Here is a 12,771-nt window from a genome sequence, read left to right on the forward strand (position 1 = left end):
TCTACTCTCCCTCTCTCTCTCTCTCTCTCTCTCTCTCTCTCGCTATTCTCCCCCCTCTCTCTACTCTCCCCTCCCTCTCTCTCGCTACTCTCCCCTCTCTCTCTCCTCTCCCCCTCTCTCTCTCTCCTCTCACTCTATCTACTCTCCCCTCTCTCTCTACTCCCCCTCTCTCTACTCTCCCCTCTCTCTCTCTCTACTCTCCCCTCTCTCTCTACTCTCCCCTCTCTCTCTCGCTCTCTACTCTCCTCTCTCTCTCTACTCTCCCCTCTCTCTCTCGATACTCTCCCCTCTCTCTCTCTATACTCTCCCCTCTCTCTCTCTCTACTCCCCCCTCTCTCTCTACTCTCCCCCCTCTCTCTCTCTACTCTCCCCCTCTCTCTCTCTACTCTCCCCCCTGTCTCTCTCTCTCTACTCTCCCCCTCTCTCTCTATTCTCCCCCTCTCTCTCTCTCTACTCTCCCCCTCGCTCTCTCTACTCTCCCCCTCTCTCTACTCTCCCCCCTCTCTCTCTCTACTCTCCCCCCTCTCTCTCTCAACTCTCCCCCCTCTCTCTCTCAACTCTCTACTCTCCCCTCTCTCTCTCTCTCTCTCCCCTCTCTCTCTCTAACAGCAGATGAGGGCTGTCATCAACTTTTCTGTATTTATTTGTGATTTACATGTTTTCTATTAATCCTCATTAAATGGACACGTCAAGAGAGGGAGGGATCAGAGGGCGAGCGGCAAAGTCGCTGAATAATTTTGTTGGATTTTGTAGGAGTCCAAAGTTGACAAAACGGACTGAGACTGACTGTCTCAGTGTGAGTGTGAGGCTAAATTAAATATATTTTACTGGGAGGGTGAAAGGTTTCTGACAGGCTAGGATGTTTGATACAGTAGGGGGCAAAGACACAACCCTGCATAGAGACACAACATGCCATTATTGTGCATGGATGGATGCATGTCTCAGTGTGTGAGAGAGAATGCTTGGCAGTCTTCCCTTGCGGAGCAGAGCGGCAGGTTCCCTCCACTGCCTCCCCCCATAGGAGGCCCTGTCAGGCCTGCTGCCAATCACACACAGCGCTAATGATGCACCGGTCAACACACACACACACACACACACACACACACACACACACACACACACACACACACACACACACACACACACACACACACACACACACACACACACACACACACACACACACACACACACACACACACACACACACACACACAAAATGAGCGATGGAAGGAGGGATGGAGATATAAAAGAGTAGTACAAAGGCACTGGAGAGGAAAGATGGAGGGAGCGAGAATAGGGGAGAGGGAGAGAGAGACAGAGAGGGGATGGCAGAAGATGAGAACCAGAGGGATCAAATGAAAGACAGAAAGAGGGAGAAACGAAATAAGAGAGGGGTGGATAGAGTGGGCGAGAGAGAGCAAAAGATAAAATGAGGTGGGAGAAGTAGTGAGAGAGAGAATAAACAAAGAAAGATGGAGGAGGAGGAAACGCTGCACAAACAACAAAGACCAGCCAATGTCAGCATTCTCTATTAAATTGACTCAAGTCTCGTTCTAACCATGCAGCCATTAAATAAAACTCTGTTTTGGCCACAAGGGGCAGTATCTTCCACCAAAACCATCACAATGTGATACCTCTCTCTCTTCCCCTGTCTGACAGGCACTGACTAAACAACCTTCATTCACCCCCACAGCAATGTCTCTGCAGTGTCTCAGTTTAAACACACTCACACTCACACACACACACACACAGTCACACACAGTCACACACTCTCCTTCACCAGGTGGCTAACTAAAGTGACGTGTCGGAAGACTGTTGACAGCTTGATCCCTGGTGAGCGTCCGCTTCACGGAGACGAAGCACATCGCCACTTCCGTCGGAAGTGTCGCCTCCCTCACACACTCACAGAAGTACGCGCGGGGATACACACACATTGTGTACTCATGGGATAGCTCTATGACTGGGAATCAGTGGGTAGTGTATCCTGGCAGCACTCACTGCCAAGGTACCTCGTAGGTACAGCAAGCATCTGGTATCTCACTGGCATTTAGTCATTTTCAATATTTGAACAGACATGTAAATATGTCGCCGAAAAATAACAAATCCCAGAATTAGAAAGGAATGTGGTATTTTTCCACAGACTATCACACATCCCATCAGATGAAGATCTCACCGCCCAGAAATCAGCCTTTCTAATGAACATGGTCAACATAAACGATCCTACATCTAATGAACATGGTCAACATAACCAACCTACATCTAATGAACATGGTCAACATAAACGATCCTACATCTAATGAACATGGTCAACATAAACGATCCTACATCTAATGAACATGGTCAACATAAACGATCCTACATCTAATGAACATGGTCAACATAAACGATCCTACATCTAATGAACATGGTCAACATAACCGATCCTACATCTAATGAACATGGTCAACATAACCGATCCTACATCTAATGAACATGGTCAACATAAACGATCCTACATCTAATGAACATGGTCAACATAACCGACCTACATCTAATGAACATGGTCAACATAAACGATCCTACATCTAATGAACATGGTCAACATAACCGATCCTACATCTAATGAACATGGTCAACATAAACGATCCTACATCTAATGAACATGGTCAACATAACCGATCCTACATCTAATGAACATGGTCAACATAAACGATCCTACATCTAATGAACATGGTCAACATAACCGATCCTACATCTAATGAACATGGTCAACATAACCGATCTACATCTAATGAACATGGTCAACATAAACGATCCTACATCTAATGAACATGGTCAACATAAACGATCCTACATCTAATGAACATGGTCAACATAACCGATCCTACATCTAATGAACATGGTCAACATAACCGATCCTACATCTAATGAACATGGTCAACATAACCGATCCTACATCTAATGAACATGGTCAACATAACCGATCCTACATCTAATGAACATGGTCAACATAACCAATCCTACATCTAATGAACATGGTCAACATAACCGATCCTACATCTAATGAACATGGTCAACATAAACAATCCTACATCTAATGAACATGGTCAACATAACCAATCCTACATCTAATGAACATGGTCAACATAAACAATCCTACATCTAATGAACATGGTCAACATAACCAATCCTACATCTAATGAACATGGTCAACATAACCAATCCTACATCTAATGAACATGGTCAACATAACCAACCTACATCTAATGAACATGGTCAACATAACCGATCCTACATCTAATGAACATGGTCAACATAACCGATCCTACATCTAATGAACATGGTCAACATAACCGATCCTACATCTAATGAACATGGTCAACATAACGATCCTACATCTAATGAACATGGTCAACATAACCGATCCTACATCTAATGAACATGGTCAACATAACCGACGTACATCTAATGAACATGGTCAACATAACCGATCCTACATCTAATGAACATGGTCAACATAACCGATCCTACATCTAATGAACATGGTCAACATAACCGATCCTACATATAATGAACATGGTCAACATAAACGATCCTACATCTAATGAACATGGTCAACATAACCGATCCTACATCTAATGAACATGGTCAACATAACCAACCTACATCTAATGAACATGGTCAACATAACCAACCTACATCTAATGAACATGGTCAACATAACCGACCTACATCTAATGAACATGGTCAACATAACCAACCTACATATAATGAACATGGTCAACATAACCGACCTACATCTAATGAACATGGTCAACATAACCAACCTACATCTAATGAACATGGTCAACATAACCGATCCTACATCTAATGAACATGGTCAACATAACCAACCTACATCTAATGAACATGGTCAACATAACCGATCCTACATCTAATGAACATGGTCAACATAACCGACCTACATCTAATGAACATGGTCAACATAACCGATCCTACATCTAATGAACATGGTCAACATAACCGACCTACATCTAATGAACATGGTCAACATAACCGATCCTACATCTAATGAACATGGTCAACATAACCAACCTACATCTAATGAACATGGTCAACATAACCGACCTACATCTAATGAACATGGTCAACATAACCGATCCTACATCTAATGAACATGGTCAACATAACCAACCTACATCTAATGAACATGGTCAACATAACCGATCCTACATCTAATGAACATGGTCAACATAACCAACCTACATCTAATGAACATGGTCAACATAACCGACCTACATCTAATGAACATGGTCAACATAACCAACCTACATCTAATGAACATGGTCAACATAACCAACCTACATCTAATGAACATGGTCAACATAACCAATCCTACATCTAATGAACATGGTCAACATAACCGACCTACATCTAATGAACATGGTCAACATAACCGATCCTACATCTAATGAACATGGTCAACATAACCAACCTACATCTAATGAACATGGTCAACATAACCGACGTACATCTAATGAACATGGTCAACATAACCAACCTACATCTAATGAACATGGTCAACATAACCAACCTACATCTAATGAACATGGTCAACATAACTGACCTACATCTAATGAACATGGTCAACATAACCGATCCTACATCTAATGAACATGGTCAACATAACCAACCTACATCTAATGAACATGGTCAACATAACCGACCTACATCTAATGAACATGGTCAACATAACCAACCTACATCTAATGAACATGGTCAACATAACCGATCCTACATCTAATGAACATGGTCAACATAACCGATCCTACATCTAATGAACATGGTCAACATAACCGATCCTACATATAATGAACATGGTCAACATAACCGATCCTACATCTAATGAACATGGTCAACATAACCGATCCTACATCTAATGAACATGGTCAACATAACCGATCCTACATATAATGAACATGGTCAACATAACCGATCCTACATCTAATGAACATGATCAACATAACCAATCCTACATCTAATGAACATGGTCAACATAACCGATCCTACATCTAATGAACATGGTCAACATAACCGACCTACATCTAATGAACATGGTCAACATAACCAATCCTACATCTAATGAACATGGTCAACATAACCGATCCTACATCTAATGAACATGGTCAACATAACCAACCTACATCTAATGAACATGGTCAACATAACCGATCCTACATCTAATGAACATGGTCAACATAACCGACCTACATCTAATGAACATGGTCAACATAACCGACCTACATCTAATGAACATGGTCAACATAACCAACCTACATCTAATGAACATGGTCAACATAACCGACCTACATCTAATGAACATGGTCAACATAACCGATCCTACATCTAATGAACATGGTCAACATAACCAATCCTACATCTAATGAACATGGTCAACATAACCAACCTACATCTAATGAACATGGTCAACATAACCAACCTACATCTAATGAACATGGTCAACATAACCGACCTACATCTAATGAACATGGTCAACATAACCAATCCTACATCTAATGAACATGGTCAACATAACCTACACCTCCAGATTAACACTCTACATGGTCAACATACCCGACCTACACCTCCAGATTAACACTCTACATGGTCAACATAACCAACCTACACCTCCAGATTAACACTCTACATGGTTAACATAACCTACACCTCCAGATTAACACTCTACATGGTCAACATAACCAACCTACACCTCCAGATTAACACTCTACATGGTCAACATACCCGACCTACACCTCCAGATTAACACTCTACATGGTCAACATAACCAACCTACACCTCCAGATTAACACTCTACATGGTCAACATAACCAACCTACACCTCCAGATTAACAGTCTACATGGTCAACATAACCGACCTACACCTCCAGATTAACACTCTACATGGTCAACATAACCAACCTACACCTCCAGATTAACAGTCTACATGGTCAACATACCGACCTACACCTCCAGATTAACACTCTACATGGTCAACATAACCTACACCTCCAGATTAACACTCCACATGGTCAACATACAAACATTGTCTAAACACTCTACATTGTCTCTTCATTATAAACAACATTAACCATTACTGCTAACAACATATCCTCTCTTCCATCTGGTTTGGCAACATAGGGCAGTTAGTGAATCATGGACCAGTGTGTGTTTAACAGCATATGTTCTGTTCTGCTCCAGTGGCCTGTGTATTTATGTGTGTGTGTGTGTGTGTGTGTGTGTGTGTGTGTGTGTGTGTGTGTGTGTGTGTGTGTGTGTGTGTGTGTGTGTGTGTGTGTGTGTGTGTGTGTGTGTGTGTGTGTGTGTGTGTGTGTGTGTATTTTTCTGTAAGTGTGTATGTGTATATTTCTGTAAGTGTGTATGTGTATATTTCTGTAAGTGTGTATGTATATATTTCTGTAAGTGTGTATGTGTATATTTCTGTAAGTGTGTATGTGTATATTTCTGTAAGTGTGTATGTGTATATTTCTGTAAGTGTGTATGTGTATATTTCTGTAAGTGTGTATGTGTATATTTCTGTAAGTGTGTATGTGTATATTTCTGTAAGTGTGTATGTGTATATTTCTGTAAGTGTGTATGTGTATATTTCTGTAAGTGTGTATGTGTATATTTCTGTAAGTGTGTATGTATATATTTCTGTAAGTGTGTATGTGTATATTTCTGTAAGTGTGTATGTATATATTTCTGTAAGTGTGTATGTATATATTTCTGTAAGTGTGCATGTGTATATTTCTGTAAGTGTGTATGTATATATTTCTGTAAGTGTGTATGTGTATATTTCTGTAAGTGTGTATGTATATATTTCTGTAAGTGTGTATGTGTATATTTCTGTAAGTGTGTATGTGTATATTTCTGTAAGTGTGTATGTATATATTTCTGTAAGTGTGTATGTATATATTTCTGTAAGTGTGTATGTATATATTTCTGTAAGTGTGTATGTATATATTTCTGTAAGTGTGTATGTATATATTTCTGTAAGTGTGTATGTGTATATTTCTGTAAGTGTGTATGTATATATTTCTGTAAGTGTGTATGTGTATATTTCTGTAAGTGTGTATGTGTATATTTCTGTAAGTGTGTATGTATATATTTCTGTACGTGTGTATGTGTATATTTCTGTAAGTGTGTATGTATATATTTCTGTAAGTGGGTATGTATATATTTCTGTAAGTGTGCATTTCTGTTCGCCCACCTCCCTGTTGACGCTTGGTGAATTTGAAGCCCTGACTCCCCCTCAGGTCTCAGGTCAGATGTTCCAGGTTTAGAGGCTACTGTTTCTAGACTGCAGGCACTGCAGTGAACTGAATCTTTAGTAAACCTCTCTCGACTTAAACATGTATTATGTTGTTGAGGAGGGAGGGAAGGAGAGGAAACGAGGTGAGGGCAGGGCAGGGAGGTATATGAGAAGGTGTGACAAGACGAGAGAAGGAGGGGGGGGGTCTTTAGTGTAATGTTTAGTGTCTATTTTTTGTTTATTATCTATTTCACTTGCCTTAGCAATGTAAACATAATTTACCCATACCAATAAAGCTCCTTAAATTGAATTGAGAGAAAGAGAGTCATACTGACTCTTGTAGCTAGTGGCTTCTCCAGAGAGGTCATAAAAGAAAGAGAGAGAGTAGAAAGAGGGAGAGAGAGGAAAAAGGAGAGGGGGGGAAAGCCAAACGGACTCACAGAAAGCCCTGACTGCATCATCCAGGACTCCTCGGGCCTCTTGAGTAGAAGAAACAATATCATCTAATCTTGGATTTCTGACAGCAGGGAAGACATTTTGTGTCAAACTGTGACTTGTAACTGCAAAGTACAAGAGCTAAAGTACTGCAACTGGTCCAGGGGCAAATCCGAAATGGCATCATATAGGAACATTATTAATAGTGTTCCCTAACAACAGGCCAGTTTCAGTTAATATATAGTAGGGAATAGGGAACCATTTGGGAGTTGGGACAAAGCCTAGGTCAATCCAAACTCTGGCCATCGAACTTCAAGAGTCAATGACGTCCGATTCAAAGGTCACTAAGCCCTGCCACTCAAAATGAAACCTGAAAACCCAACAACACCCCTGCAGAGCTCACCACCGCCGGTCCCTTCCCCGTCGTTAACCTGTGAAGACGGGATTACAGGATGTCTAATTGGCGTTGCGGCGGTGACGACTGTAAAGCGGCGGGGTAACTGACTGTAGCCAAGAGATAAGGTTACCGGGACAATGCAGCATGCTGTCTCAGAGCCAGTAATCTCTCCCCTCCTCCTCCTTCCCTCGTTCTACCCACCAGCCACCCCTATGGCTGTAACCAGTGAGTCAACAGGTGGGCGTGTCAGAGCAGTCTTAAAATCAGGCCCACAGGTGAAACAGCAACGCTAACCGAGGGAGGGTATTTTGGGTGGGTAGGATTTGGTCACACACACACCCATCTCTCTCTACACACACACACACACACCCCTCTTTACACACACACACCACACACACCTCTCTCTACACACACACCCCTCTCTACACACACACACACACACCTCTCTACACACACACACACACACACACACACACACACACCTCTCTACACACAAACACACACACCTCTCTACACACACACACACACACACCTCTCTACATACACACACACACACCTCTCTACACACACACACACACACACACACCCTCTACACACCTCTACACACACACACACACACACACACACACACACACACACACACACACACACACACACACACACACACACACACACACACACACACACACACACACACACACACACACACACACACACACACACACCTCTACACACACACCTCTACACACACACCTCTCTACACTGCTATCAGAATGCAAAGATCACATTGAAAATACGGGTCTAGACGCACAAAAGTGTCTTTGTGGTGTGATTGTGTTCAGATCTGCCTGACCACTTCAGGAGCTGGTCAGGGATGCATTGTGTGTGGATCTTTCCTCAGTCGGGACACAATCAGGCTACCGAAAGCGCACACAGTGGGCGACGTCATCATCACTCCTCCCACAAGTCTCCAGACAACTCGAGAGGCACCTTTTCATTATAACGTTGGAGGAAATACGTTGAGGAACGTGTTTGCTGGCCTCATAAAAACCATTTTTTGTTTGGGTAAGAGTTCATCCGTTTGCAATCCTTTTAGCGTTCCTTGCAACTACATAGGTAAGCTACATAGGTAAGCTACATAGGTTAGCTACATAGGTAAGCTACATAGGTTAGCTACATAGGTAAGCTACATAGGTTAACTACATAGGTTAGCTACATAGGTTAGCTACATAGGTAAGCTACATAGGTTAACTACATAGGTTAGCTACATAGGTTAGCTACATAGGTAAGCTACATAGGTTAGCTACATAGGTTGGCTACATAGGTAAGCTACATAGGTTAGCTACATAGGTAAGCTACATAGTTAAGCTACATAGGTTAGCTACAGTAGTTAGCTACATAGGTTAGCTACAGTAGTTAGCTACATAGGTAAGCTACATAGGTAAGCTACATAGGTAAGCTACATAGGTAAGCTACATAGGTTAGCTACATAGGTAAGCTACATAGGTTAACTACATAGGTTAGCTACATAGGTAAGCTACATAGGTTAACTACATAGGTTAGCTACATAGGTTAGCTACATAGGTAAGCTACATAGGTTAGCTACATAGGTTGGCTACATAGGTAAGCTACATAGGTTAGCTACATAGGTAAGCTACATAGTTAAGCTACATAGGTTAGCTACAGTAGTTAGCTACATAGGTTAGCTACAGTAGTTATCTACATAGGTTAGCTACAGTAGTTATCTACATAGGTTAGCTACAGTAGTTATCTACATAGGTTAGCTACAGTAGTTATCTACATAGGTTAGCTACAGTAGTTATCTACATAGGTTAGCTACAGTAGTTAGCTACATAGGTTAGCTACAGTAGTTATCTACATAGGTTAGCTACAGTAGTTATCTACATAGGTTAGTTACATAGGTTAGCTACAGTAGTTATCTACATAGGTTAGCTACAGTAGTTATCTACATAGGTAGCTACAGTAGTTAGCTACATAGGTTAGTTACATAGGTTAGCTACAGGAGTTATCTACATAGGTTAGCAACATAGGTTAGTTACATAGGTTAGCTACAGGAGTTATCTACATAGGTTAGCTACATAGGTTAGCTACATAGGTTAGCTACAGTAGTTAGCTACATAGGTTAGCTACATAGGTTAGCTACAGTAGTTAGCTACTGCCATCAGTTGTTGCGTTATCATATTTAGCCTATTCTACTGTTCGTAGAATGCATACTGGCGTTGTAATATAGCGCAGGAAAAGGGAATCCGGAAACACTGTGGACATGGTAGACACATGTAAATGTAGTTGTAGACACATGACGCGTTCAGAATTCCATGATCAGAACTCCATGTTCAGAATACTAAAGCTACATGAAGTGTCAAGTGTAGACACGGCTTCTGTCTCCCGCTGACTCTCTTGTCAAGTTGTCTCTCTTCATCTCCCTTTTGTCATTTCCTCTCTCCCTGCGGTCTCTCTCTCTCATACTTTTCTCCATCTCTCTCTCTCTCTCTTGCGGTGTCTTCCTCTGAAAACCTCAATCTCCCTGCTATTGTTCCCAAAAAGTCTTCCTTTCTTTCCGTCTCTTTTCCTCTTTCCTCTTCCCTTTCATATCCTCCCCCCTTCCACCACTCTTCTGTTCATTCCATCTATACTCCCACCGCTTCCTTCCTCTCGGTTATCTCCCGTCCCTCCATCTCTGTCCTCCTGCGGTTCTCTTCTCTCCCCCTGTCGCCCCATGCAGTGCTGGGACAGCTGTAGAAGACCCAGCCTTCCTGTGTGACCCACTCTGTCATATTCCTCTCTGCTGCCATTTGCATTAGTTATCTCTCTCCTCTTCCCTTCACTCATCCCCCTCTCCCTCACATCCTTATTGCTAACATGTTTTACTGAGGACGCCGGACGCGTACTGACACGCTGCAATCATCACGGTTGCTGCACCACGTGACGTCAAGTGCAAATGTGATTTGGAGCTGCATTAAAGTCGTTTATGAATATTCAGGAGTAAAAACAACAAGCCCGTCATATATGTTGGGTGGATGTTGTTGGACTGCATAAGAAAGGCCAGTCATTGGGTGCCGTGATTGCTGGCAATATGAGAGGTGCAATACTCAAGTACTTGGTTATTTCTAGTTAAAATGTATTGTTAAACTGAGATTAATTTCAAGACCTACAGTATGACCTCACTATAGAGAGCAGAACACATCCTTGTGAAGCCACTCGGACAGAGAGGCTATTTATTGCTCACAGAGCAACCGCAACGGGGAACAAATTACACAGAGCAAGCACTTCCTCTCCCTCTCCTCCCATCTCGCTCTACTCTTGGGCCAACGACGACAACAACAGCAGTGGGTACTACAAACGGCGTGATTGAAAATGGCCAGGTCAAAGCGCTGCCGGCTTTGGAATTCCCTATTGAGTGGGGGGATTTGGAGAAATTGTCCCGGGATGACTCACCACAAAAGGACATCAATCCTACTGAGCCAGACCGTTTAGAAACAGGGGAGGAAGGAGGGAAGGAGGTCGGTCTCATGATCACACATTTCTATTCCCCCCTTATCTGGCAGAAAGAGGTTAATCCTCCCCAACCACCCCATCCCCATCCCCAACCACCCCCTCCCCAACCACCCCCTCCCCAACCACCCCATCCCCAACCACCCCTCCCCCCCAACCAACCACCCCTCCCCAACCACCCCATCCCCAACCACCCCATCCCCAACCACCCCCCCCCTCCCCAACCATCCCCAACCACCCCATCCCCAACCACCCCATCCCCCCCAACCACCCCATCCCCAACCACCCCATCCCCAACCACCCCTTCCCCAACCACCCCTCCCCAACCACCCCCTCCCCAACCACCCCCTCCCAAAGGTACTACGGACCAAAGGTGCCGAAAACAATCCAACATGGTCGTTACCCTCCGTAAGAGCGTCCTATTTACCTGGCCTGACCCTCATCTCTCAAGGCAAAGGAGAAATTCTTGGGAAATGGGTTTGACAAATCTCTGGAGCAAGTAGACGTCAGACACAACAACAGCAGCAAGGTGGGAGGTTTAAGGGCTGATGGACAAACAGACAAACAGACAGAAAGATGGAATCACACACAGAGAAAAACAATCATGTTTTTGTGGTTGGTTCACTGGGTCGGCCATTGTCGTGGATTCTACACCTATCAGTCAACATTGGTTGAGAAGTGACGAGGGCGGACTATTGACTCTGAAGTGGGCCAAGGAATAAGCAGTCCACAAAAGGATGTGTCTCCCAGTGTGTTATTGTTCGCTCTATCTGTCCTTCACCACTGTCCCTCTCATTTTAAATGTACATTTTAGTCATTCAGCAGACGCTCTTCTCCAGTGACTTACAGTAGTAAATACATTTCCCCCGTGGGAATCCAACCCACAACCCTGACCATGTAAGCACCAAGCTCCACCAACTGACCCACGCTCCACCAACTGACCCACGCTCCACCAACTGACCCACGCTCTACCAACTGACCCACGCTCCACCAACTGACCCACGCTCCACCAACTGACCCACGCTCCACCAACTGACCCAGGCTCCACCAACTGACCCAAACGCTACCAACTGACCCATGCTCCACCAACTGACCCACGCTCCACCAACTGACCCACGCTCCACCAACTGAC

General features: G+C 43.3%; 1 protein-coding gene and 1 long non-coding RNA gene across 14 annotated transcripts in view; both read right to left on the bottom strand.

The window, feature by feature from the left end:
• LOC127923918 (tumor suppressor candidate 3-like) overlaps positions 1-12,771 on the bottom strand; it is a 140,882-nt gene that overhangs the window by 94,600 nt on the left and 33,511 nt on the right. The gene's annotated exons all lie outside the window — the stretch shown is intronic.
• LOC127923919 (uncharacterized) lies at positions 2,223-5,558 on the bottom strand. 12 transcript variants are annotated; one of them, XR_008116109.1, is made up of 3 exons: positions 4,311-4,406; positions 3,711-3,776; positions 2,223-2,256 (listed from the first exon to the last, which is right to left on the bottom strand). It is a non-coding gene; the product is annotated as an uncharacterized LOC127923919 (long non-coding RNA). The 12 variants fall into 12 exon arrangements; XR_008116114.1 differs by lacking the exon at positions 4,311-4,406 and adding an exon at positions 5,516-5,558 and having other exon boundaries at positions 2,242-2,256; positions 3,711-3,809; XR_008116113.1 differs by lacking the exon at positions 4,311-4,406 and adding an exon at positions 5,082-5,124 and having other exon boundaries at positions 2,242-2,256; positions 3,711-3,809.

This window comes from Oncorhynchus keta, unplaced genomic scaffold (genome assembly GCF_023373465.1).
Source record: "Oncorhynchus keta strain PuntledgeMale-10-30-2019 unplaced genomic scaffold, Oket_V2 Un_contig_3376_pilon_pilon, whole genome shotgun sequence".
In the NCBI taxonomy this organism is placed as follows: Eukaryota; Metazoa; Chordata; class Actinopteri; order Salmoniformes; family Salmonidae; genus Oncorhynchus; species Oncorhynchus keta.